Here is a 27,915-nt window from a genome sequence, read left to right as displayed (position 1 = left end):
CAAAGAAGGCTGAGAACTGAAGAATTGATGCTTTCGAATTGTGGTGCTGGGAAGACTCTTGAGAGTCTCTTGGACTGCAAGGAGATCAAATCAATCAATCCTAAGGGAAAACAACCCTGAATATTCATTGGAAGGACTGATGCTGAAACCGAAGCTCCACTACTTTGGCCACCTGATGCAAAGAACCAACTCATTGGAAAAGACCCTAAAGCTGGGAAAGATTGAAGGCAAAAAGAGAAGAGGGCAGCAGAGGATGAGATGGTTAGACAGCATCACTGACACAATGGACGTGAATCTGAGCAAACTCTGGGAGCTAATGAAGGGCAGGGAGGCCTGGCGTGCTGCAGCCCATGGAGTCGCAAAGAGTCAGATGTGACCTAGCGACTAAACAACAGCAAAATCAAAGACTCCTCTTCGGAATCCTCTCAATACAGAGCCCTAGATAGCTTCTCCCAGTTAATCTTAGTTGTTCTCTAGATGATACACGTTAGCCATCTCTTGACCACCTGTGATGTGATTCTGGCACTGACCTGCTTTACTATCTATTCTGAGGACCAGAATCTCAGTTCCCAAACTAAAGCTTACAGGAAGAATCACATTTAGCCTTTCCTACACATCATTTTCATTTTGAATTCTGGAGGCCTGATCCTGGTGGCTAGAAATGTAACCCCAGTCACTTATGACCAGGAGCCCTTCCTCCTAGGCAAAAATGATGCAAAGGTCCCTGGGTCTTATACCAGGTATAGGCTTGGGGAGCACCTCCAGGCTTGAGCAGTTCTGCATACACATCACTGTCCCCAGCCTCAGTCCCTTGGGATGTCCTACACTCTGCCTCTGTCCCATACTGGGGTTGGAACTCTTCAGGGAGGCTAAAAACCACACAGCCAGCCATTCCTCCTGGGCTCCCTGCAGAGAGATGCAGGGCCCTACTGATTGCACAGCTGGAAGCCACTCTTTGCCCTGGTCTGGAGACGTTGGGGTTAAAGGGGTGGTTGAGGGACAGCTTCTTTTCTCTTTTTCCCTGTTTCCCTCAGGGCTCTCCCAGTATCACTGCTTCAGTGTTAGTCGCTCAGTCGTGTCTGACTCTTTGCGCCCACATGGACTGTAGCCCGCCAGGCTCCTCTGTCCATGGAATTCTCCAGGCAAGAATACTCTTCTCTAGGGAATCTTCCCGACCCAGGGATCTAATCCAGGTCTCCCACATTGCAGGCAGATTCTTTACTGTCTGAACCACCAGGGAAGCCCATCACTGCCTCAAGGTAGCTTTAGAAAGAAAAGCCAGGGATGGAATTATCTTTTAGACAACTCTTTCCTCCTGGCCACTGCTACCCCTAAGGGCAGAAAGCCCAGCACTACTGCCTAATTCGAGGAGAGTAAAAATATATACATCTGGGACTAAAAACCATACACAGCCTCAACCTGAGAAATCTCCTTCCAGCAAAGGCATCAGGTGTTTTCAGGGCATGAAGGTGCTGTGAAAGCAAAGGCAGTGAAGTCTCCTAAGTGGAAGCTTTGCCTCGCAGGCTGGGTCTACCTCCCCTTAGATAGTTGGACTGGGGTCCACACTGAGCTTCATCCAGCTTCCCCCACAATGCCAGTGAGAGGCTGACCCAAACATGACACGTGGCAGCATCTAGGGCTACCAGCCCTGATGATGCGTCACTCAGGGTCCCACTCAGGTGGGAGGCATGTCGCGAGTCATAATAAATGCAACATCTGTAGTGATTCACCTCTTCTACAAATGTAACCCTCAGCCCCGTTCCGCTATGTTCTCTGGAGAGGAAGTAGAGAGGCTCATGGCATTTTGCAGCCACTCCCAGGAAATTCCAGAGGACCTACTGAGAGGGACCCAGGTAGTCTCCAAGTCAAGTGTCTCCACAGCGGGCTGCTCAAATGTACCGCTTAGAGCCAGGACAGGCACAGGCTCTAAAACGCCCCCAGTATGTCAGCCTACATCGGAACACTGACCGTTCTCAGGCTGTGGACAGCCACGGGGCTCTCTCTGCCTTCTCTCACTGACCGTCCTCAGGCTGTGGACAGCCACGGGGCTCTCTCTGCCTTCTCTCACTTAAACCTGGTCCTAGATGAGCCAGACCTGATAGCTCAGGGTTCCGAGTTGAAGTAACTGGCTTGCGCTGCTGAGTCCACGTCTTCACCTTTGAAACAGGGACTAGATTTAGGTGACAGCCCTTTCTGGGCCTGACCCTCTGAGGTCTTCTGTAAGTGACTAGTCACTAAAAGTGAGTCCATTCTTTTCAGTTGCCGGAAGTCCTCCCCATTTGGTCTCTCCACAGCTTGTCAGCACATGACAATCTCAGTGAGACCAGTATGGAAGGCAATGTCCCTAGCCAGGAGCCAGCATTAGGCCACCATCCGTCCAGTTCTTCGGACCCACAGGCTCCTGGAGGGCTAAGTGTGGCTAGAGGCCAATGGAGAAAAGGATGGATTCACTGGGTCATACTGTGCCACTGTTCTCAGGGAATCACAGCATCCCAGAGCCCAACCACTGACCCAGTCTAAGGGTTTGCAGGAGTATGGAGCACAGAATGCTGGGTCAGGCTTCTTGCATTCACACCGCCTGGGAACTTACAGAGAGATTCTGATTCTGTGGGCCTGGAGTGGTGCCGGGGAATCTGATTTTTCAAACCCTCAGGTGGCTCTGATGCAAGATCCTAATGTATCCTTCCCAGAGAGGAAATTTTCTGCCTTCCACGTATGAGGGTATTGGCAGCCTGTGCTTGGACACCTGTCAGTCTGCCCACACCTCTGTACTTACCGCATCTTATTTTCCCTGCACATAAAAGCCCTCTCCCTTAGTAAGAACTCTATATACTGTCATTGTTTGGCTCAGAGAGGGTGAGCAACTGGCCCTGGGTGACCCAGCAAAGTGCATGCAGAATCAGGACCAGAAGCAGGTCCCCCTGCCTCCCAGGTAAGGGCCATCAGAATTCAACCAGCCGGGCTGGTGCGCCTGCTCTGTGCCTGGGCCCCAGCCGCCTGGCCGCCTCTGCAGCACAGGAGGCTGTTGATGCAAACTGACAGCTCCAATCCGCTGAAGGCGCCCGCTTCCAGCTCAGCCTCTAATAATAGCTCTTCCTCGGAATTCCTCCCGTCTTGGTGGGAACGGAATATTTAGACATATCAAAGATTCTTTCCCCTTCTTTCATCGAGCCAACAGTGATATGAAAGGAGTACAATGAAAAGACAGGTCTCTGTGACAAGCTTCAGAGAGCAGCCAGTTCCCTGACAGCCCTCAAGACTCCCATTGACTCTGCGCTCCTCTGATGGGAGTCAGCGTGGGTGCATAATAATAACACCTTCCATGTCTGTGGTGCTACTGTGGGGTTTTCGCCAGAGTGCTTTCGCAGGCATTACCTTATTGAGCCTGCAAAGCAGGCGGGAGGCAGGCAGGGCAGGGATCCTTCTCCCCGGTTTACAAATGAGAAAATTGCTGTGCAGAGAGGTTAAGTGACTTGCCTAAGGTCACACAGCAAGTGAGTTGCTAATCGTGGAGTCCTCATAGCCAGGGACTCTGGAAGGCACTGGATCTGACATGGCCATCCCTGGAAGATCCAAGAGGGCCTCCGCTGGTTGGTGGGCCCTGCCTGTCCCCCCACCTCCTCTCTCCCTCATGTTCCCTCCCTACCCTGCACCAGGTTGCACAGACCTCCTCTCAGTGCTTCCAAACCTGTCATCTTTTCAACACTTCTGGGTCTTTGCACATTTTGTTCTCTCCACTGACACAACCTCCCTGCTTCCTCTCCCCCTTTCCTATGACCAGCTTCTCCCTTTCTTTCCGCACTTGGCTCCAGTACTACTGCCTCCTCCAGGGAGCCTGCCCTGATGTCCACCTGGCTGAGCCAGGTGCCACCCTCCCAGGGCGTATCTGTATCATGCTGTGTCATCACCAGCAGCCTCAGTATTTCTCCCACCAAACCGTGAACCCCCTTCATCAGTTTACTCAGGCTGGCATTACAAAGTACCACAGACTGGGTGGCTTAAACAACAGAAACTTATCTTCTCATCGTTCTGGAGGCTGGAAGCCCAAGGTGCCACTGGAGTTGGTTTCTGACGAGAGCTCTCTCATAGCTTATAGCTGACATCTCCTCCCTTCTCATGGGGCCTCTTCTTTGTGTGCTCTTGGGAAGAGAGATCTCGGGTTTGTCCTCCGTTTCTTATAAGGCCATCAGACCTGTCTGATTAGGGCCCCACGCTTATAACCTCATTTAACTTTAATTAGCATATTAAAGGCCCCATCTCCAGATATAGTCACATGGCGGGGGGTGGGGGCAGGGCTGGGGGGGGACACTTAATTCAGTCTGTAACCACCAGGTCTGCCTCTTCTTTCAAGGAGATAGCGTCTGGCCAGGGCCTGGCCAATATGTGTGTGTGCACATGTGTTCAGTCGTGTCCAACTCTTTTGTGATCCCATGGACTATAGCCCACCAGGCTTCTCTGTCCATGGAATTTCCCGGGAAAGAATACTGGAATGGGTTGCCACTTCCTACTCCAGGGGATCTTCCTGACCCAGGGATCGAACCCACATCTCTTGTGTCTCCTGCATTGGCATCTGGGTTTTTTACCCCTAGCGCCACCCGGGAAGCCCCATGTGGGGAAAGCCAACGTGAGGGCTAGACATATGTCCCCTGCAGGAGTCCCTGTTTACAAGTGCCTGACACATCACCCATCTGCTGGACCCTCCCCTCAAGATGGGAAACTCACCATCTCATCCTTGTCAACTCTATCGTGACTCTGCGGTAAAGCAAGAACAGATAAGGAGATAAGAGGTTAAAAATGATACCATGTACCTACAAAGCCCACTTATTCCTCTTGAAGTCATCAAAAAAGTCCATCCCTCCTTCCCATTATTTGAAAATGACATCATTTTACCCCTGAGTCTTTGTGGTTCTGGGCTTATCACGTCTAAGCCACCCAACTGCTCAGCAAGTGTCTACCCCAACCGTCTTCTGACCCCCTCCCAGGTGGGTGCACAGGACCAAAAGACACACTGCCTCTGGAGACCCTGCTTCCTCACTGCCAAGGATAGACTGCAGACCCTGACCGCAGGGCCGGGCCTGAGGTGACCCATCTGTTCCCCTATCTAGTGACAAACCGGTACAAAGACCAGCACAGACGCCTCCTCCTCCAGGAAGTGCTCCTGATTGCCTCTGCAGCGCTCCCAGGACAGCAGTACCCCGTTCTCATATGTAGCACATATTCTACCCTGGTGTATATTTTTCCAGTCACCTGCCCCACGCTGAAGTCCCATGAGGGCAAGTCTGTGTCACATTCATCTCTGCCTCCAACACCTAGCCCACTTGGGAGGTCTTCATGGAACCTTCCTGCTGTAGGAGGCTGCCCCTTTGGCAAGGGCGTGGGCAGGAACGGCCCCTGGAGAAGTCACATGGGCTGCCTTCCCATCCAGACCCCCAAAGCCAGGCAATACCCGGAACCTCACTACTTAGCCACTGCTGAATTTTAACAAACACTCCAAGAGATAATGGTTAATTTCACAGAACCATGAGTGGAGGCTGTTAAAATGTTAATATTATTTAAATTGTTTTACATTTTCAACAGTTTGAGCTGCAAATATAAATGTTTTCTGTGCTTTCCACGGAGCTGAGCTCACAAAAATGATTGATGAGGCACCGAATATGGAATTTCCCACTTTAAATTAAGAAATGCAATGTGAGGGTGATGAGAAAAATACTACCCGCCATATGCAGCCCCCTGTGGCTCCAGAGGCCAAACTCCTTAACACGGGGCCCAGGCCAGATCACTCATTCCTTTGGTCACAGTGGGCTCCTCACTTCATCTCCCTAGACCTGATGTCCTCGTCTGGAGATGAAGACTGTGTCTCCCAGCATGCTGTTGCAAAGATTCCATCGTGGGCTCACACATAGCAGCGCTGGGTGATTCTCTCACACTGTCGCCAGAGCTCACCACAACGATCGGGGGAAACTGTCTTATTCCCAGTCCTTACAGTGTATACACAGTCACAGACCCAGAATTAAAGATGCCTTTCTGACATTAAAGCCAGTGCTCTTGGGACTTCCTTGGAGGTCCAATGGTTAAGAGTCTGCCTTCCAGTGGAAGGTACACGGGTTCGATCCCTGGTTGGGGGACTAGGACCCCACAGGCTGCAGGGCAACTAAGCCTGTGTGTGGCAGCTATAGAGAGTGTGTGCGCCACAACTAGAGAGAAGCCCACGTGCGACAAGTAAGGCCCGATGATGCAGCCAATAAATACATGCATTTTTTAAGCCAGTGCTTTTAACCATCATGTAAAATAGAATTAAAAGTGTCTGCATGCAAGAGTGACAACTGTTAATCAGCAAATGGTGATCTGCTCCCCTCTCTATGTCCCACCTCCCTCACCTCCACACCCCAATGTTCCAAACCCTCTCTGAGTGAGACCCTCCGCTTCCTCACATCGTAAAACCTCAGTCTTCCAGTTCTAACTCTGGCTAGATGCGAAGGAGTGATGAGCTAAGGATGGGAGGCAGCCTGCGGGCGGCGTGGAGAAACTGCCAGGCCTGGTGCTGGCCTCTCCTTTATGCTCCTGGTCGGTCCAGGCTTCAACACCTGCCTGATTGCAGAGCCCAGGCCTGTCAGTCCCACCTTCAGAGAAGCCTCCAGCCTGGCCCTGGTCTCATGGCCAAGGGGGACGCCCGGGCATCCCCGGGATGAAGGGAGAAGGGGTTCCCTGCTCCGTCCCAGAAAGAGCCCTGTTTCATCCTCTGCCAAGCCCAGGGCTAGGCACTGTACAACCACTGTGTCCAGGGCCTCTCTCCACCAGGCCCCAGCAAAGGAGTTATTGTTATTATTTCCGTGTTGCATATGAACAAACTGCAGCTGGGAGAGGCTAAACCCAAGCACACCCAGCTTGTAAACAGGGGGGTCTGGTGATTTTTCATTTTGTTTTATTAACTTTCATTGAAGTACAGTCGCTTTACAACGTTGTGTTAGTCACTACTGTACAGCAAAGTGAGTCAGCGTATGTACACATACATCCCCTCTTTTTCGGATTTCCTTCCCTCGTAGGTCACCACACAGCACAGAGTAGAGTTCCCCGAGCTACGCAGTAGGTTCTCATTAGCGATCTATTCTATACATAGTAGTGTATACATGTCAAGCCCAATCTCTCACCCCCTTGGGGTCTGGTTTAAACTCCAAAGCTCCACATTGCCTCCTCCTGCTGGCACTGCCCCTGCCTCCTGTGCCACACCGTCAGGGCCCCACCGTGGCCTTATCAGTCTTCATTTATTCATTCATCACATGAGTCATTCATTCACGTGGTGCCTACTACAGAGCAGGCCCTGTGCTAAACTCCAAGGGAACACTGGTAGGGGGCACTCACAACCTCCCCGCATCTGACAGTCACTAGAGGGTGGCAACCAAGCAGGGAAGCAATTGGGACAGTTCAGACTGTGCCACTATGGAGGGAAGAACATGAAAGGGCCCCTTGAGCCCAGGCTGGCAAACCAGGGAAGGCTCCCTGGAAGAAATACCATCTAAGCTGAGATTTGAGTAGTAGGCAGGAATCAGCCAGGAAGTGAGGCGTGAGATGGTACCCCCGCCGAGAGCAAAGCAGGAGCGGAGACCTCAGCATGAGCCTGGGGTGTGGACAGAGGCAAGGGGGAGAGGGGCATGGAGAGCTGAGCAGCCCCCAAGTCTAGCCAAGTAAGACACGTGGGCTCTACCCCAAGGTGAGTTCAGGTTTTTAAGCAGAGGGGTGAGGAGCAGATGTGGGCTCCAGAACACATCTGGACCTGTCTGGCTCCAGTGGGGAGAAGAAACAGAACCTGAAGGTGAGGCCAGGGACCAGCAGGGGCTGGAGCAGTCCCCACGAGCAGCCGTGATATGTGAAAGGGGTCTGGCTTAAGGATTAAAGAACACTCAGGAAGAGGAACTGAGAGACTGCAGACTGACTGAACTGGGGACCAAGAGTGAGCGAGGGGCCAGGAGGGGCCCAGTTCTGGCTGGAGTAACTGGGTGGAGGGAGGGACAGGACCCCACCATGCACAGAGGCTGTCCTGTGGCTCATCCAAGGCTGGGATCCTCCACTGGGCACTGAGTAAAGTGCCCGCCCAGTTGGAGTGCCCACCCAGGACACCCTGACCTTCAGGCTCATCCCCTACCTCCCTGCTGAGCGCCTGTCCTCCCAGCCATCCCCAAGTAGAGAAGGGGTGAGGGGAGGGACGGGATTCACATGCCAGGGCCCAGTGTGGCTCCAGCACCCCCACAGTAACCAAACCTTCCAATGTCAGTCTCCGCATCTAACGAAGGGCAATGATAAGTGTGCCTTTCGGTGGTGAGAGGGGTGGGGTTTGGGGGAGATGAACTCCAGAAGGCGCTCCGGTCTGCTCGGTGCACTGAGCATTCAGTAGACAGTATTCTTGTTAATATCAGGGCTCAGTCAACCCTGAAGCTCCTCCTTGGGCCCTGTACAAGGGAAGAGGTGGTCACAGGCACCTGGCCATGGCCATGTCCCCTCTCTCCCACTCCACTTATACGTTGGCCATGAAGGCAGAGGCCCCACTCTGGGAGCAGGTCAGAAAGGCAGAAGGAGGCAGGCGGCCGTGATGGATGGCTTTCGGCAGCTCTGCGATGCGTCAAATGTTTAATGGAAGTCAGCGGAGTGAGCCAGCCCTTCCCGCAGCGCGGGGCGCGGGTCTGGGGGCCTCCTCGCCTGCCTTGCTGATGTTCCCTGACGTTCTGGGAGCACGGAAGGCACTTAGGTGCTTTGCTGAGGAGGGAGGGAATACCAAATGAAGCTGAGACCTCGACAAGGACACGTTCCTTCCGGAAAGGAGAGGGGAGCTGGGCGAGGCGCCCTCAAAGGCAAGAAAGGAGCTCAGACGCTAGAAGCTTGGGTTCCCCTCTTCCTTGGCTTCTTCATCTCTAAAATAAGGATGATAATAATAATAACCCCTACTTTGCAGGGCTACAGTAGCCTTAAACGGGGAAATATATATGAAGAACTAGAACAGCACCTGGCACACAGTAGGCGCTCAATCAGAGCTAGGTTTAATAACAAAGGAAAGAACAGGTGTGAGGAGCTCCAGGCCATGCCCTGCCCTGCAGCTGACTTGCTGCGTGACCCTGAGAAGTTCCCTGCCCTCTCTGGGTCTAGGTTTCTTCACTCTAAACTGGGGTGTTGGCCCACCAGGGCCCCTCCAGGGCTTTAAGGCTCCTCTTTGCACACAATCAGGGCCACACTTGCCCATGACCAACAGGAACTCATGCACTGGGGCTCAGAGTGGCTCACCCAGAAGGCCTTCTCAATTCTGGTTCCCTCTAAGGCGAACTCAGCCTCTCATGAGCAGTGGTGCCCAGATGGTGAAAAGGAATAAAGAAAGGAGGCGCTGACTTCCATCATCCCTTCCTCTCCCTTCCCCTCCCTACAGGCTGGCTGCCTGACCCTCCCGCTTGCTCATTCTTACCCTCAAATCTTTTCTCTACACCCCTTGCTCCTCTGATCCCCAGGTCCTTCCCACCCTTCAGTCCACACCTCCTCCAGGCAGCCTTCTAGCTCAAGCTGACGCTCCTCTCCCTGGCCCCTCCCAGGACAGGTGAAGTAGGGCAGGATTGGGCAGAAGAGAGTGAGGCAAGGTAGGCCAGAGCTGTTGACCAGAAGTGACACCCCAGAACCATAGCAGGGGGTCATGTCTGACAAGCCGTGCGTCAAGACGGGGCACTCCATTACAATATACTAATAGCTGTCCTGTATAGGGCACAGACTCCCTGCCAGGCCCTAACAACCCACTCGGATGAGTTGATGGGCAGAGGAGGAAAACTGAGGCTCTGAGGGAGTAAACTGCATGTGGATTAGAAAGTTAGTAAATGGCAGAACCAGGATTCTCACTAAAGCCATCAGGTCCAGGCCCACCCTGTTAAACACAGTACCAGGCTCCCCAGCCTCTCCTGAGGACCCACAAGGAACCACAGTGGGAAGCTTAGAAACACAGCTGGTCCAGGAGGCAGATCTGTGAGCTCAAGCATGGGACTCAGTCAAACCATGCCCACCCTCCTTGCTGGGCCTGTTTTTATGAGGGAAATTTTTCTCACTGGGTCTTAACGACCACTCCACCTCTGACTGGAGCGATGAACTGAGCAGGCGCTCAGAGATGTTTCCAAAAGAGTGACAGGCAAGGCTTCTGGATGCCAGCAAGACCCCTGGGACACAGCGGTCACCACCACAGACCCACTTCTCCCCCAACCGCGACAACCAACCAAGCACCACGCTGGTCCTAAGGTGATTTTCTGAGAACCACAGACTCTCCCGCCTGCTCCATGGAGGCCCCTGGCGCTGGGGGGGTGTGTTCACCCCTTGAGTAGCTGATTTCTAATAGCCAACTTCAATTCTCTTTTTTTCCTCTTCTGCCACCTCTCTTTCCCCCAGTAAATAGCCCTAAGCTGGCTGTCCTGATAAACTAGGGGCTTGGGGACTTTCTTCAAGTGCCTTGTAAATGGAAGCGTCTCAGGCCGACAGCTCTCGGTGTTCAATGAGATTATATTTCTTATTTAAATAGCTGATTGGAGGATTGGTTTCAAAGTAAGACGCCGTCTGCCCGTGGCCTTCTCCAGGCTCCCGGGGAGAAGCAATATTGTGTGGCATTGTGCAGCGGCAAGAGCCTCTCCTTCGAGCTCCTGCTTCCATTCAGATGCCTCCAGGATGCGGGGGGAGCTGGGGGGTGGGGGATAAAAGCCTCTTGGTTTGGGGAGCTGGAGATTATGCCTTTCATTCGAGAGCGCCTTCTCCAGGGCTCCCCACCACGCTGGGTACCAGTTGTCTCCCCCCTCAAAGCGACAGGGAGATAAAAGGAAATGTGTTGGCTTCATCCCACCTCCGGGGAGAACTCAAACCAGCCTTTTGTCAGCGGAGGATAAGCGCCACCATTTTAGGAAGGGTTGTTGTTCAGCTGCTTTGCTAGAAGAGTTCATGCAGGCTCTCCCCCGCCTCCCCTGGGCCATGGTTTCCCTGCCCCAAGTGGGGGCCCGGGGAAGCTGGTACATGCTTTCTGATTGAGTGCCTACACCCGCCAGTCGTGAGACGGGTGGCATCATCGTGGGTACCAGGCAACCCCTGGACCATAGTGAAAGGCGAGGATTGCACCAGATCAAATTCTGCCTGAACTGTGCCATGCAGACCCCACGAGGGCTCGAGCTCTTTGCTTAGAGCAAATTTGCAGTTAATTGTGTGTCAGAATAACGTATTAGAAACAGCAGCGTCTGGACCATGTGCAATTCCTCTCCTTTCAAGCCTTTGTCTGCCCAGGGCTGGAGGGGCTTGTCAGAGCATCTTTGAGACAGGCTGGTGGCACCCCCCGATCAAAAGCAGCCCCAGAATCGCAGTGACCGTCCTGGAGCCCCAGGCAAGATAAAAGGCCAGTGGTGGCCTTGAAGGATGCCCGGCTCTGTCCATGAGGCCAGGCGGGGCCAGAGATCTTCTGGCAGCTGCGGCGCCGAGGCAGGCAGTTTGGTATTCCAGGCACATCCGGTGTCTCGTGCATCCAGGGACTGCAATCAGGTAGCTTATGGGGATGCAAGTCACATCGCCTGGACCATTGCCGCAGTGAACTGATTCATGCTGCTACTTTGAGGCGGGGAGAAGGGACAGCGGGGCCCGGAGACGAACCAGCCTGGCTTTATTATACAGCTGCTGTTTTCAAGCTGAAATATCCCAGCCTCTCCTGTTGCCTCTCTTTCTGCCGAGCCGGCACTAGATGTCTACCTGCAAAGACAGTGCTCACTCTGGCCCTTAGCTCTGGCTGAACAATGGCATTATGTGATGCATAAAGAGTACCCGGGCAACGGAGACAGGCACAGCTTAACTCACTCAGTGCCCAGTGGCTTTTGAACACCCCTGCATTCAGCCTTTATCCCCAGCAGCCTGGGGCCTCCCTACCCTTTATTCCCTGGCCCTCCCCATCACGTGCTTCCCTCGGTTTCTGCACAGGTCTGAGATGGAGCTGATGGCCATGAAATGAGGGGCACAAAGGAACCAGGAGACAAGTGTGCTCTCTGACTGGGAAAGACTCCTAGAGATGGGTAAGGAGACCTGGGATTTGGTCTCAGTTTTGCCATCAACTGACCAAGTGGCCGTGGCAAGTCCCTTCCGAGCTCTGAGTTTCAAGTCTGTGCCTGCAAATAAAAGAAATGGGAACATAGTTTCAGAACAGCTTTTCCAACTCTGACTATGATTCAGATTCACATATCTCAATGGCTTTGTTCTGGCATCAATTATTGATAACAAAGGATTCTCTGCTGTATCAATGATATTTTCCTGGACTGTGACCTTAAGGCCAGGCCACCGGTCAGGACAGTCAATGAATGAAGTAAGCTAGGAGACCCCCATGTCACACAGGTGCCCACCTGCCCTGTCCGCAGAAGCAGCCACTGCTTGACTCCAGCTTGGAGCTGCCTTATAGGGAAAAAAAGCCCAGTCTTACAAGGTCTTCCAGTTTTTTTAAAAAGAAACCAGAAATAGACATTTTAGGCAAAATGTCATAATTTTAAAATGTTAGCTCAATTTCCTGCTGACCCTAGCAGGTCAAACAAAGTCCCTATTAGGGACTTATCTGCCTGATAGGCTTTCAGACTGTAAAGTCAGGGCCTGGCCTGGCAACTGGGTGGCAGTGGCGGCATCACACAGAGCCCTGGAGTTGTGGAATGTGCCATACCTGGGAGTGGACGAATCACACTGGGCAAAGACACCCTTTATGTTTTAAGAAAAAAAGAGACCAGTGGAGAAGAGAAATCAAACTGAACCCGGTACCTTCAGATCTCCTGCCATCTAACACCCAGGCTGACCCCAGCCCAGCTCCTTCCTAAGGAGCCTGCTATATTTCACCACTCATCCCAGTAGGACCAGACGATGCACCTAGATTCCTGGCACCCACACCTCTGATTCTACCACCTGAGTTCCTACCTGCTCATCCAGACACTGGCTTCCTGCACTCCGGGGTCTTAGTCTCTGAATCCCACCTTCCTGATACAAGCGCCACTGCCCAGCAGGGGACACCTCCAAGCAAAGTCACATGAGGACCTCAGGATCTGGGAGGGACTACAGAAGAGTTTCAAGCAGACCTCTGCCCAGGGAATCCCAAACTGGCTGTGATGTGCCATCAACCCAGCGTGTAAACATACATCCTGAGAAAGAGATGCCACATCTTAATAACATACCTGGTGGTCTCTGAAGCCACAAGTTCATCTTATTTCAACAAGTATTGAACAACTAATACTTGCCGGCAGTGAGGAAAAATATTAGGTACAAGGAGTTCCTTGAGGGCCTGGAGAAAAGACAGATGCATACACACGTTCAGTTGGAAAACAGCCGGGGAGCAGGCAATCTGGGGCTAAATGCAGCCGTCTTCTCTGCTGATGGAGGGGTCATTATATTACAGCACCACACTTGCTGTCAAAAACATCTTTACCAGACACAGCATTAATATGAGGCACAAGGCTGACTTCTTACTCACCGCTGAAACATGAAATCAAAAAGCCTCTGTAGCAAAAGGAGGTGAGAGGAGAAGGGGGTGATATTGATGTTCTCTAAATAGACATGTTGGAGAAGGGTATGGCAACCCACTCCAGTATTCTGGCCTGGAGAATCCCGTGGACAGATGAGCCTGGTGGGCTACAGTCCATGGGGTCACAAAGAGTCGGACACGACTGAAGTGACTTAGCACAAATAGACATGTGGAGGTACGAGAAGGGTGCCCCTCCCCACGAATAAAGGCCCCAGTGGGAAAAAAAGATGGGGGTGTATGTAGAAAGTGGAAGGCTTTGGACAGTCCACTGGGTGAGCAGTCTCCAACTCCAGGGTCGTTCACGCTGACTGGAGTGGTAGGAACATGGAAGGAAAGAGTTCAAAGAAAAAAAAGAGAGAGAGAGATCAGTTAGGGCCCAATAACTGTTGACTGTAAGCCAACAGAAGGGTTTGCATTTTATTCCGTAAGCAATAGGGAGCCAGTGAATGTTCGTTGAAGGAGAGATTCCATCAGCATTGAGTTTCAGAATGAGTCTCCACATGATATATGAGAGCAGACTGGCAGCTAGGAGCATGGCCAGGAGATGGAAACAACAGGTTAAGGGAGCAGGATGACAGCCTGAGCCAGGGCAGTGAAGATGGGATGGAGAAGAGGAGACAGATGTCATAATGATACAGAGAAACAATCCAAACATCTTGGTAATGGTTGGGCACTGATGATAACAAAGATGCCTGCAATGTGGGGGAGGATGATGGTGGCACCCTCAGAAGGAGGAGGAAGAACAGGTTTGAAGGGAGAAGACGACAGTTGCAGACCCATGCTCTGAATGATTAGTCAAAGACCAGTGAGCAACCTCAGGGCTTGGCTGCATCAGTTAGAGGGTCCTAGAGTGGTATGGAACTGGAGGGTACTGGGCAGAGGAATCCCCAAGGGGGTGTCATGGAGGAGCCATCTTCCCACCAACACTGCCCATGTGAGCTCCAGTTTCTGGGGGCCTGCAAAACCAAACCTTGAGCACCTATGGGAACTGTCAATATTTGCCTGGTTAAGAGCCCCAGCTAGAGACTCAGCAACAGCTCCTCCACACACAGTAATCGGCATCATTCACGGGGGCTTAGGGGAAACTGTCTCAAGTGATACCACTTCACACTCAGCACTTGACATTTCCAAGACACTCCACAGGCATTAGCTAATTAATCCTCGAGTCTGTTTAGCCCCCAAAAGAACTCCCAGAGGCTCCACTTGTACCCCACAGGAGGGGAGTTTCACACTCTCTGAAGCTCGGGATCCCCAGCATTGAGAAGACAGCCTTGCAGACAGCCACTCGCCCACTCCCTTGCCTGCTGGTGACTCAAACAGCTGCTAGGCACACAGCGAGAGGCCCTGAGAGAAGAGGTCCTCACTGAGGCAGATGTTTCCCGGGAAAGAGACAGGAAGATGAAGAGAGACATAGGAGAGCAGCGTCCACCCAGCTCAGCCCCTACCAGGTACCCTCCCTGTGCACTTAACTCTGCATATTTAGTGACTGCTCTGTCAGTCCTCAAAATGATCCTGTGATAGAGACATCTGCCTTAGGCTGGATTCCCCTCAGGAGTCCCTGAGAAAGGCATTCAAGCGCAAGTAGTTTATTTGGGATGCGATTCCAGGAACCACCCTTGTGAGAGAGGGGAAGAGAAACAAAGGACAGAAGCCAACAGAAGGCAGGTCAAGGAGCACACCATTCCTGCAGGCAAGGGAGGGTCCATTCTATGCAGAACACCACAGTCATCCCTCGGAGGGGCCAGGGAGCTGGGGGATTGATCCTCAGCTGCCAGCCATCACAGGTGCATTAACTCCCCACTGCATCCAGCCCATGCCAGGTGTGTGTTCAGATCAGCCCCTTAGCCAGATGCCCCCGAGTGCTTGCCTCAGACGCAGCCAGGCCAGAGTGCACAGGGATGGTAGTGCCCAGAGACACAAACCAAGTTTCAGCAGCACCTGCTACAATACCACTATTCCTATTTTCATAGATGAAGAATTCAAGGCTCAGAAATGGACCTACTTGGCCAAGGTCACACAATGAGAAACTGATGGAGCCCAAACATGAACAGTTTGCCTCCAAAGCCTGGGTCTTTTCCACTGCCTTCCAGGTCTAGCTTTCCTCTTCTCCCCTCTTCCTCTTCATCCCAGAGACATAAAACAAGAGACAGGCCTGTCTGCTGGCAGTGTTCCCTCTCTCTGAACTAGCCTCTCAAACAACTCTTCCCAGCAGCTTTCCCCGAGATAAAGGCTTGATGACAGATCTGCCTGTTGACAAAATCCGGAACAAAGCAGGGCATCTTCTCTCAGCAGCATCCATTCCTCCTTTACTCCATTTGATAACGTTGTGCAGTGCGGACCCGCAGGGGTTCAAAGCGCTGTAAACTCCCCATGCTGATGCCGCGGCTCGCGCTCCTGGTTTGCTTGGTTTGCCCCTGTGCGGACCGGTGGTGAGGATCTGCCACCAGTTGGAGGGTTGCATTTGGCAGGAGAGGTTTCTATGCATTTGGGAGATTCATTTGCCAAGCACCAAGGACTGCAGTCAAGTGTTGAAGGGAGCAGGCAACCGGGCAATCGTGAGCCAAACCCTATTTGGTAGGTGGTTCTCTCTCACCCTGAGAAGAAAAGCAGCATTCCTCTGCTTTCACACCCCAGAACACACTGTCTTCTCATCCACCCATTAGCGCTGTCCCATCAGGGTCCGGCCCAGGAGGGAAGCTGGGGGTCAAGGAAGTGGTGGGTGGCCAGAGAGAAAGAAGGGACCAGGGATGCCCCATAGGGCAGGGCACATACTTAGCCTTGCTACCAGCCTTGGCAGTAGGTAAGGATGGCCAACAGTGAGCATCGGGTGGGGCTGATGCTACAGGTAATGGGCAAGAGGGTGACCAGAAGTCTCAGACTGGGGACTAGGCAGAGATCTGGCAGACAGGTGGGTGGGCGACAGTAGCCATCTTTCAAAGGGATGCCGACATGGTTTATACTGTTGTCAAAAGGCAATTGTTACATTTTCAGGAAGTCTACCAGTAGTTGTTAAACATGGCCATTAGTAAACATCAAATTATATAAACTATAATTAAATTAAGAACAAAGATAAAAGGTACTCAAAACATATTCCTTCCTACTTATTTTACTGCATCTTACTATTCTCTATATTGCTGAGTTTACTTAAATTGATTATATCTGTATGGTGGAAATTCTAAATCATAGTGGCTACTGTGCTTCTCTTGAAATGAACCATGTTGGTAGTCTTTAGATGATGGAATTTGGCAAATATTATTAATGAAAATTGGGTCTCCTTTTTTTTTTTTCCTGCAAAGCCTGTGTGCACTAGCATTTATCAGCACACTAGTGGTATTTGCTACCCTAAATCAAGCGGGTCCTCTCTACCTGGCATCATGCTGGACATCTGACGTTTGTCATGTGCAGCCTGGGCAGCACACACCTGTAGGGCATGAGGGCTGTTACGGCATCAAACCACGTTCATTTGGGCTGGGAAACAACGGCTGTCCCATAGATCGCCAGTGGGAATTTGCTGTATGACTCAGGGAGCTCAAACCAGTGCTCTGTGACAACCTAGAGGGGTGGGATGAGGGTGGAAGGTGGGAAGGAGGTTCAAGAGGGAGGGGACATATGCATACCTGGGGCTGATCCATGCTGATGCGTGGCAGAAACCAACACCACATTGTAAAGCAATTTTCCTTCAGTTAAAAGCAAACAAACCAAAAACATAATAATAATAATAACTTCTGCCCCAGGGCCCTGCTGTGTTCCTTCCATCCTAGCCACCAGCCCCTCCCGCAAGGCCACTCAAGGTTAGTGCCTGAGCCTTTTCTAGCACTAGCTGATAGCCATTCATGCACTACAAGTTGATAGTATTTTTACTGTAACCTTTGCTTATAACTATCCTGTAAGTTGGGTATTATTATCACCCCTGTTCTACAGATGAGGAAATTGAAGCTCTGAGAAAAAACCCAACTCACTCAGAGTCACACATCTAGCTCAAAGCAGAGCCGAGATGAAGCTTAAGTTAGCCTGAGCCCAGCCAAAGTTCCCAACCACAAGACAGGACCATTCCTCAAAAGCATGGAGGTCTGAAAGCTGGTGGCCCAGGCTGAGCTCCAAATCCTAGGAGACACACAGAGCGAGCTGAAGCCTCAGCTCAGGTTAGCTGTGTAAGGCCCTGGATTCAGAGCGCAAGGGAGAGACCCAGTTCATAAAACAGCAGCATTTGTCTGATAGACAAGGCAAACCCTTGTTATTAGAATTGCACAGCATGCCAGAGAGGGCCCTGCTAGCAAGGATCTTCTGGAGGTGAGAGCTCAGAGATCCAGCCTAGAACTCCTGAGGTCTCAAGACAAGACTTACCTTTGAGGCCAGGGTGGCTCAAGAGGCCTCACAGCTGAGCTGCTAGACTCTTTCTAGTGGTCTCCCCTCCCCTTTCTCTCCTCCCCTACCCTTCCCTTCTGTGCCCAATCTGAGTCCCTGAACAGTGAATATGAAACACCGTGACTGCCCTCGGGAAGCTTACATTCTGGACTATGGAGAAGCTGCACATCTATATGAAAACTATAAAAACTAAATATTTGATGAACACAGCACAGTTGAGGTCACAAAGCCCATGTCACAGCTGAGAGACAACAGGAAAGCTTCCAGATGCCCTCCTCTGTTGTTAGACATGTCATCTATTGGACAACACAAAGGTTTTCTATTACTTCACTTCTCAGACATAAGGTATAGCATGACCAACTCAATGGGCATGAATTTGAGCAAATTCCAGGAGCTAGTGAAGGACAGGGAAGCCAGGCATTCTACAGACCATGGGATCGCAAAGAATCAGACATGACTTAGTGACTGAACAACAATTGTAAGACTGAATCACCAAATTAGCAGTTTTCTGAAGGAAAAACATCTACTTTATGTGACAACTACAAGAGCCACCCTGATTTCAGAAATGCACGTTGTAAGATAGAAAATTGTATCCTCATGCTCCAAGGTCACTTGGACAAAGGATACAGCAAAGAGGCAGTCTCGTCAAAGTTCCCCTTGAGGTTCAGTCGTTCAATCATTCGACGAATATTTCTTGAGAGCCCAGTACTTGAGACACCATATAGAGCAGAAAATGCAGGCTTGCTCCCTATAAGACCTCCAGCCAAGCAGTGGACAGTCATCACATTAGTAAAGCAAACAGATAATAGTGCACTTAGAAATACACTCTAAGAAAGTACTGGATTCTGTGAGAGAAGTGAAAAAGCAAGGACTCCCTGCAACAGGTAGTCGGGGAGGGTGGAGTAGGGAGGGTGCGCCAGGGAGAGGGATGCCCTGTGATGGAGAGAGTCTGGTGTGCACGTGTTATGGAAAGCAAGCCACTCCAGGGAGCACAGAGTGTGGGAAGGGAGCCAGTACATGGCACAGAGCAAGGCCAGGTCAGCTACAGCTGTATCAGCCATGCAAGGGGCTTGATTCTAATCCAAGCACAACCAGAACTTAGATAAAAGTTTTATGCAGAAAAGTGACACATGCTGATGTAGGTTTCAGACGGACTGACTGGGCACTGGATTGAGAATAGGACCACTGGGGAGGACTTCCCTGGCAATCCAGCAGTTAAGACCGTGATTTCAATGCAAGGGGTGCGGGTTCTATCCCTGGTCAGGGAACATGCTCTGTGGCCAAAGAAAATTTTTTTAATTAAAAATTTTTTTTTAAATTAGACCTGTTGGGGATGGTGGGAAGGGTTGACATGGGAAACCCAGGGACAAGGCTGTTCCAGTGATCCAGGCAAGCAGTTGTATGCCTGGGACTAGGGTCCTGGCTACTAAGGAGAAGCTTCATTCAAGATTTGGAGAGAGCCAAGAGTCTGTTGTGATTGACTGTGCATGGGGGAGAGGAGGAGGCTTTCATGGGTGTTGCCCTCGAGTAGCTGGAGTTGCTGTTGACTAAAGAGGTGGGGGAGGGCAGCTTCCCTGGTGACTCAGATAGTAAAGAATCCACCTGCAATATGGGAGACCTGGGTTCGATCCCTGGGTTGGGAAGATCCCCTGAAGGACGGCATGGCAACCCACTCCAGTATTCTTGCCTGGAGAATCCCATGGACAGAGGAGCCTGAAGGGCTACAGTCCATGGGGTCACAAAGAGTCAGACACAACCAAGCAACTAAGCACAGCACAGCACAAAGAGATACTGGTATGCACACAGCTGCCACTTCTTATCCGAGGGGAGGTGGAGAAACGGCCAGGACAAGAGTGGCAGAGGCCTTGCGAAGTATGAACAGAGCCTGAGAGAGCAGGTACTGGAGCTGGACTGAATTCTTCTTCTTTGTTTTCTCATCACAAGAAACACAATCAATGATCTGAGTGGTAACATATAAAACAGATGCTGTGTGAGTATCAAGATGAAAAAAACCCCAAGTTTGCTGTGGTCTTGGAAGGCTTCATGGAGGAGACAATTTCTCCTCTAGATGTAGAAGGACAAATAGGTCCTAAATAGGTGAAGTGGATTGGGAAGGCATGACCCGACCTAGGGGACGGCGAAGGAAAAGTAGGCAAATGCAAACTAGGGAGACACTGGAACTAGGATCCCTGTCTATCTCTCCCCCGTTGCCTGGACAGGACAGCAGCTTTCTCAGGCTGCCTTACCTGGTCTAGGGAATGCTGGCAGAGTTCTATTCTCCCTTTCTCTTTTGATTGCTCTGGGTCTTTGTTGCTGCGTGCACACTTTCTCTAGTTGCGGAGAGCAGGGGCTACTCTCTGTTGCCGTTTGTGGGCTTCTCATTGCAGTGACCTCTCTTGTTGCAGAGCCCAGGCTCTAGGTGTGTGGGCCTCAGGAGTAGCAGCATGTAGACTTGGTAGCCGCAGCTACCCTAGCTGGCTCTAGTGCGAGGACTATGGTGGCCCACAGGCTTAGTTGTTCCAATGCCTGTGGAATCCTCCTATACCAGAGATCGAACCCGTGTCCCCTACATTGGCAGGTGGATTCTTAACCACTGTACCATCAGGGAAGTCTTCCCTTTCTTTTTAAAACAGTATTATTAAGATGTGTGTGTGTGCGCACACACTAAGTTGCTTCAGTCGTATCCGACTCTTTGCGACACTGTGGACCATATATTGACATACAATAAACTGCACATAATTAAATTCTAATCAGTTTTGACATGTGTAGACACCATGGAAATGATCACTGAAGTTCAAATCATGAACATATCCATCCACTCCAGAAATTTCCTTCCGCCCCTCTCCACCGGCCCCTGTCCTCATCCCCCCGCACTACCAATCTGCTTTCTCTATCAATTCGCTTGCATTTTTAGAATTTTATTTAAATGAAATCATAAAATATTACACTTTTTTCCTGACTTCTTCCACTCAGCCTAACTATTTTGAAATTCATCAATGTCACAGCATGTATCAATAGTCTGTTCCTGGGACTTCTGCAGTCCAGTGGCTAAGACTCTGTACTCCCAGGGCAGGGGGCCTGAGCTTGATCTCTGGTCAGGGATCTAGATCCCACATACCACAGCTAAGACTTAGAGCAGTCAAATTAATAAATATATATTTTTAAATAGGTCATTCTCTTTTATTACTGAGTAGGATTTTATTACTGAGTACACCCCTCATGATACACCTGTTCATCTGCTAAAGGATATTGGGTTGTTTTCAGACTGGGGCTATTATGAACAAAACTGCTATAAGCAACTGTGTACAAGTCTTTGTGTGGATACGTGCTTTCTTTTCTCTTGGGTAAATAGCTCGCTCTGGACTGACTGGATCACATAGTAAGTGTCCATTTAACTTTGTAAGAAACCATCAAGCTGTTTTCCAAAATGTTGTAGGATTTTACTTCCAACCAGCAGCATATGAGAATTTCAGGTCTCTCACATCCCCAACACTTGGTCCGGTCAGTCTTTTTCATTTTAGCCACTCTAAAAGGTGTGTAATAATACTTCACTGTGGTTTTAATTTGCATTTCCTAATGACTAATGATGTCGAGCATCTTTTCATGTGCTTATTACCCATTTGCATATCTTAGTGAAATATCTACTTAAATCTTTTGTCTATTTTTAATTGGTTTGTCTTACTATTATTGAAATTTCATTGTATGTTATAGACACAAGTCCTTCATAAGATAAATTATTTGCATTTATTTTCTCTGTCTGTGACTTGCTTTTTTAATTCTCTTTACAGTATCACTCAAAGAGCAGAAGTTTTTAATTTTGATTAAGTACAATTTATTATTATTTTTCTTTCATGAATTGTGCTTTCAGTGTCATATTTAAGAACTCTGCCCAAACAAAGGTTACAAAGACTTCTGTTTTCTTCTAGAAAGCCTATAGTTTTAGGCTTTATATTTATCATCCATTTTGAGCTAATTTTTGTACATGGTGCAAGTTATGGGTCAAAGTTCATTTTTTAATGGATATCCAATTGCACCAGGCTTTCCTGGTAGCTCAGCTGGTAAAGAATCCACCTGCAAAGCAAGAGACCGAGATTTGATTCCTGGGTTGGGAAGATCCCCTAGAGAAGGGATAGGCTACCCACTCCATTATTCCTGGACTTCCCTGGTAGCTCAGACAGTAAAGAATTTGTCTGCAATGTGGGAGACCTGGGTTCGATCCCTGGGTTGGGAAATCCCCTAGAGGAGGGCATGGCAACCCACTCCAGTATTCTTGCCTGGAGAATCCCCATGGACAGAGCAGCCTGGCTGGCTACAGTCCATAGGGTCACAAAGAGTCAGATATGACTGAGCACATCCCATTTTTCAGCACATCCAATTGTACCAGCACCACTTGTTTAAAAAAAGAAAAAGACTCTTCTTTCTCTGAGTGAATTGTCTCTGCACTTTTGTCACAGATCACTTGTCCACATATATGTAGGGCTACTTTTGCACTTCCAATTCCATTCCATTGATCTATTTGTCAGTCTTGATGCCCATAGCTCACTGTCTTGATTACTACAGCTTAGTAATACGCCTTAAAATCAGGCAGTGTTAGTCCTCCAGCTTCCTTCATTTTCAAAATTGCTTTGGTTATTCTAAGTCCTTTTCATTTCCATATGAATTGAAGAGTCAGCTTGCCAGTTTCTACATTGCTATGCTACTGCCCACGTCCTCCTTGTCCTTGAACCATTTGACAAGAAAACAAATAGGAAAGAGACTGAGGTGGAGTTGGTGCCACAGCTCCGAACAAAGCAAGAACTCAAGAAGACTGACTGCATTGAAGGAATGCTCTCGCAGTCTCCAAGACAGAACAAGGGTGGTTTTGTGCTTCAAACAAAGCATCCCAGGGTCAAAGGTCATGGGCACAAGAGCTCTCCATAGCCTGTCCCCTCCCTCTGGGCACAGGGCTTCTTGTTCCTCCATTAGAACACTCTGTCTTCTGCTCTGGTCTTTCCTGGTTGTTTGGTGTGGTTTCTGGCCCTGAGGAGCTCCCAGGCTGTCAGCTTCTACATCTGGGTAACTATGGAGTCCAAAACAGAAAAAAATGAGCCCTCAGTAGACACCAAGGGGAAACGATAGAAAAGTAAATGGGCGTGTACACTGGGAAATCCAAAGGAATAACAATTGCTGGGCATTGCTTCAGTAGCTTTAAAGGCAGTTTGGGGAGTTCTCTAGAAATAATAATATAGCTACTACATAGGATAAGCTATGCTCTGTGCTAAACTTTGCTCTCCATAATCTTTTCACTCAGTCCTTAAAGCATCCAGTAAGCGAGGAGTATAATTACACCCATTTTCCAAATAAATCGAGACCTGGAGAGGTTGAATAACTTGCCTCAGTCATTGCTTGCAAGTAGCAGAATCAGAAAACAAGAATCCAGGTCTGTTCAATTCCAAGACCCACACTCTAGACTGAACCCCAGGATGATTCTGCCTTTAGGGATGAGGAATGGAAAAGGCTCGTAGATGTGTACAGTCAGACTAGCATGATTTAATAAGCTGCTACTATGAGCCAGGACTGTACTCAGGACCATCTGATATAGCCATGTGTGACAAGCATGCAGGGAAGACGACTAACTCTCCTCTGGACAACTGGGAAAGCCACGCCCTGACCAGAGAGGGGAGGCCTTCCATGACAGATTTGAAAACAGAAAGGAAAGACCTAGGGGTGCCAGCATCTTGTGGAAGAGGGTAACCTGCCAGTCTTCACCCCAGAGGCTTCTTGAACTGGCTTAAGCACAAAATAGGAGTCATGGTGTTGCGCGGGCAGAGACCCCGTGGCTTTATGCACCGGGGAGTCACTAGCAGCAGGCTCTCTCCAGATGGCAGCTGTGTGGCCACCCACACCTCCAGGGTTAATTTCCCCTGCTCAAAAGCCTCTCTTAAAGAGTTCCAGCAAAAATTTCAAGTCAGACTTTGTTGACTCAAGTAGGATCTTTCTGCTTCCCTGGTGGCTTAGACGGTAAACAATCTGCCTGCAATGCAGGAGATCTGGGTTTGATCCCTGGGTCAGGAAGATTTCCTGGAGAAGGAAATAGCTACCCACCCCAATATTCTTGCCCGGAGAATTCTATGGACAGAGGAGCCTGGTGGGCTAAAGTTCATAGGGTCACAAACGGATCATTCTAGAACCTATCCATGTGACACTACTGGATCAGAACCGATCCTCCTTGTCCTCTTCCAGACAATGATCCAGTAGCGTCACTCCTGAGTCAACAGATGAGAATGACTCAGTTAAACCGACTCAGTTAAACCACTTTGCCCGGCAACAGAAGAGTGAAACAGCCCTGAAGGAAAGTGGAGGGAGCGTTGCCAGAAGACGGTCGGTGCAGCAGGCAGAACAACAGATGTGCGCTCTGACTTCTCCCAGACTCAAATGTCCAGGGCAGCCCCGCGCAGCACACAAGGCATCAACCCATAACACTGTGCTTGCCTCTCCAGGCTCCCCTTCTGTTTTGGATCTTCACAAACTCAGAAACATGTGTCTACTTCCAGCTGCTGAATCTGCCTCCTTGTCCTCTTCCAGAAGATGAAGTCCAACTCTGGCACCTACATCTTTCAGAAAGGATGGGCTTCTTTCTGCTTTAATGATGACCCTATCTTAGATTTATACATGCCTGTCCTCCATACATAGAAATTGTGTGTCTTCTCCCAGAATCTGGACCTGTAATGTGATACGCATGACTAGTGACAATGAGACAGGCATCTGGAACTAGAAATGTCCCCAACACTTAGGCTGTATGGTCACTGTGTCCACTGTCCTCTACCCAGGAGCATGTGGAGGAGGCCAGGAAGCAATGCTTGGACTGGCAGCTCTTTACCCCTCGCCAGGTGTCTCTGCAAAATCACTCTTTGTCCCAGGTTCCAACAGGCCTGAGGGGCTTCTTCTAAAGCTACTGTTGGCTCCAGTCAACTGGACAGTATAACACAGGACAGATGAGACCAAGCCAAACTCCAAGACATCCAGGAGAGGTGACCAGGTCCCAAACTCCTGAGTCTTCTCTGGCCCACCAGTCTCCAGGCAAAGGAACACCAAACAGGGTAAGACAGACCCATCCCTCCTGGAGAGAAACAAGTGTGTGAGATGTTTCACATGCAGCGGCAACAGCCACGGCAGCAAAAAAGGCAAGTTCAAAGGTAATTGGACGAGGAGTTTTAAGCACGGCTATTCCCGAAGCAAACTGCTTCATGAATACCCATCGGGATCTGTCCATATGGACAGCAGAAGGGCTCCTGCTGTTCTTTTGCTAATAAAAACTGTTGTGATTACATTTCCAATCCTTTTGGAATGGGGCCTCAGTGAAGCCGCAGCATGGCGTGCTGAGAATGTGTCTTCCTGGCTGATAGGCAGCATCCCCACCCCCGGCGGCCCCAGCCTTGAAGGGGTGCAAAGATCAGCACCCTTTGGCTGCATAAGGAAGGTGCTCAGGGGAGTCTGGGACTGAACAGGTATGTGTGTGTGTGTGTGTGTGTCTGTGACTGTGCCGTCTCACACATGCTACGCACACACGCAGGAAAATCTTAATTAATGGAACAACCTTCTATAAGTGGTTCCAGTCACTTAGTGGTTTCCAGTTAATTAGAGGATAACCTGCGATTTTTTTATTTCACTCTCCTTGTGGAAATCCATTAGTCTGGTTTTACCCCTACATTCATGCCAGAGCCCCAGCTAGTGGCTTTGTTAAGAATGGCCTCCCTTACCCTGCATTTCTATCAAAATTCTACCTGTTCTTTGTGCTCTGAGTCAATTTGAATGCTTCCTCCTGCATGAGGCTCTCCCAGATTGCTAGCCTCAGGTGGGGAAATTTTCCCGCCCTCAGAGAATACTCTTCTAAAGCACTTAACACATTCTGATCTTCTCTCCCCCTGGAAACTCCACGCTCCTGTAGGTCATTGTCAGGGCCTTGCCTCAAAGGCCCCAATGCCAGTAACATAGGACTTGGGATACAGTCCATTTCAATTCAGTCACTAAGCTATGTCCGATTCTTTGCGACCCCATGAACCACAGCACTCCAAGCCTCCCTGTCCCTCACCAACTCCCGGAGTTCACCCAAATCCATGTCCATTGAGTTGGTGATGCCATCCAACCATCTTATCCTCTATTGTCCCCTTCTCCTCCTGCCCTCAATCTTTCCTAGCATCGGGGTCTTTTCAAATGAGTCAGCTCTTCAAATCAGGTGGCCAACATATTGGAGTTTCAGCTTCAGCATCAGTCCTTCCAATGAACATTCAGGACGGATCTCCTTTAGGATGGACTGGTTGGATCTCCTTGCAGTCCAAGGGACTCTCAAGAGTCTTCTCCAACACCACACTTCAAAAGCATCAGTTCTTCAGTGCTCAGCTTTCTTTACAGTCCAACTCTCACATCCATACATGACCACTGGAAAAACCATAGCCTTGACTAGACCGACCTTTGTTGACAAAATAATGTCTCTGCTTTTGAATATGCTGTCTAGGTTGGTCATAACTTTCTTTCCAAGGAGTAAGCGTCTTTTAATTTCATGGTGCAATCACTATCTGCAGTGATTTGAGAGCCCAGAAAAATAAAGTCAGCCTCTGTTTCCACTGTTTCCCCATCTATTTCCCATGAAATGATGGGACCAGATGCCATGATCTTAGTTTTCTGAATGTTGAGCTTTAAGCCAACTTTTTCATTCTCCTCTTTCACTTTCATCAAGAAACTCTTTAGTTCCTTTTCACTTTCTGCCATAAGGGTGGTGTCATCTGCATATCTGAGGGTATTGATATTTCTCCCAGCAATCTTGATTCCAGCTTGTGCTTCTTCCAGCCCAGCGTTTCTCATGATGTACTCTGCATATAAGTTAAATAAGCAGGGGGACAATATATAGCCTTGACATACTCCTTTTCCTATTTGGAACCAGTCTGTTGTCCCATGTCCAGTTCTAACTGTTGCTTCCTGACCTGCATACAGGTTTCTCAAGAGGCAGGTCAGGTGGTCTGGTATTCCCATCTCTTTCAGAATTTTCTACAGTTTATTGTGATCCACACAGTCAAAGGCTTTGGCATAGTCAATAAAGCAGAAATAGATGTTTTTCTGGAACTCTCTTGCTTTTTCAATGATCCAGCAGATGTTGGCAATTTGATCTCTGGTTCCTCTGCCTTTTCTAAATCCAGCTTGAACATCTGGAAGTTCATGGTTCACATATTGCTGAAGCCTGGCTTGCAGAATTAAGCATCACTTTTCTAGTGTGTGAGATGAGTGCAATTGTGCGGTAGTTTGAGCATTCTTTGGCTTTGTCTTTCTTTGGGATTGGAATGAAAATTGACCTTTTCCAGTCGTGTGGCCACTGCTGAGTTTCCCAAATTTGCTGGCATATTGAGTGCAGCACTTTCACAGCCTCATCTTTCAGGATTTGAAATAGCTCAACAGGAATCCCATCACCTCCACTAGCTTTGTTCGTAGTGATGCTTCCTAAGGCCCACTTGACTTCACATTCCAGGATGTCTGGCTCTAGGTAAGTGATCACACCATCATGATTATCTGAGTCATGAAGATCTTTATTGTACAGTTCTTCTGTGTATTCTTGCCACTTCTTCTTAATATTTTCTGCTTCTGTTAGGTCCATACCATTTCTGTCATTTATCATGCCCATCTTTGCATGAAATGTTCCCTTGGTATCTCTAATTTTCTTGAAGAGATCTCTAGACTTTCCCATTCTATTGTTTTCCTCTATTTCTTTTCATTGATCGCTGAGGAAGGCTTTCTTATTTCTCCTTGCTATTCTTTGGAAGTCTGCATTCAAATGGATATATCTTTCCTTTTCTCTTCACTTCCCTTCTTTTCACAGCTATTTTTAAGGCCTCCTCAGACAGCCATTTTGTTTTTGCATTTCTTTTTTTGGGGGGTGGTCTTGATTCCTGTCTCCTGTACAATGTCATGAACCTCCATCCATAGTTCATCAGGCACTCTGTCTATCAGATCTAGTCCCTTAAATCTATTTCTCACTTCCACTGTAT

The 27,915-nt window shown here is 49.5% G+C and overlaps 1 protein-coding gene and 1 long non-coding RNA gene across 6 annotated transcripts in view; both read right to left on the bottom strand.

Annotated features, from left to right (window-relative positions):
* Nucleotides 1–27,915, bottom strand: part of RPS24 (ribosomal protein S24) — a 257,955-nt gene that overhangs the window by 124,279 nt on the left and 105,761 nt on the right. The gene's annotated exons all lie outside the window — the stretch shown is intronic.
* LOC139180440 (uncharacterized) overlaps nucleotides 1–27,915 on the bottom strand; it is a 142,085-nt gene that overhangs the window by 93,178 nt on the left and 20,992 nt on the right. The window contains exons 3-4 of one of the 5 annotated variants that reach the window (XR_011564706.1): nucleotides 13,188–13,294; nucleotides 6,906–12,146 (exon numbers count right to left, since the gene is read on the bottom strand). The exons of the other annotated variants lie outside the window; for them this stretch is intronic. This is a non-coding gene — a long non-coding RNA (uncharacterized lncRNA). Of the gene's footprint in view, nucleotides 1–6,905; nucleotides 12,147–13,187; nucleotides 13,295–27,915 lie in introns of those variants that run through there. 5 annotated transcript variants of the gene reach the window in all.

This window comes from Bos indicus, chromosome 28 (genome assembly GCF_029378745.1).
Source record: "Bos indicus isolate NIAB-ARS_2022 breed Sahiwal x Tharparkar chromosome 28, NIAB-ARS_B.indTharparkar_mat_pri_1.0, whole genome shotgun sequence".
NCBI classification, from domain to species: Eukaryota; Metazoa; Chordata; class Mammalia; order Artiodactyla; family Bovidae; genus Bos; species Bos indicus.
Note: the sequence above shows the minus strand (reverse complement) of the source record. Positions and strands in the feature narration are given on the sequence as shown.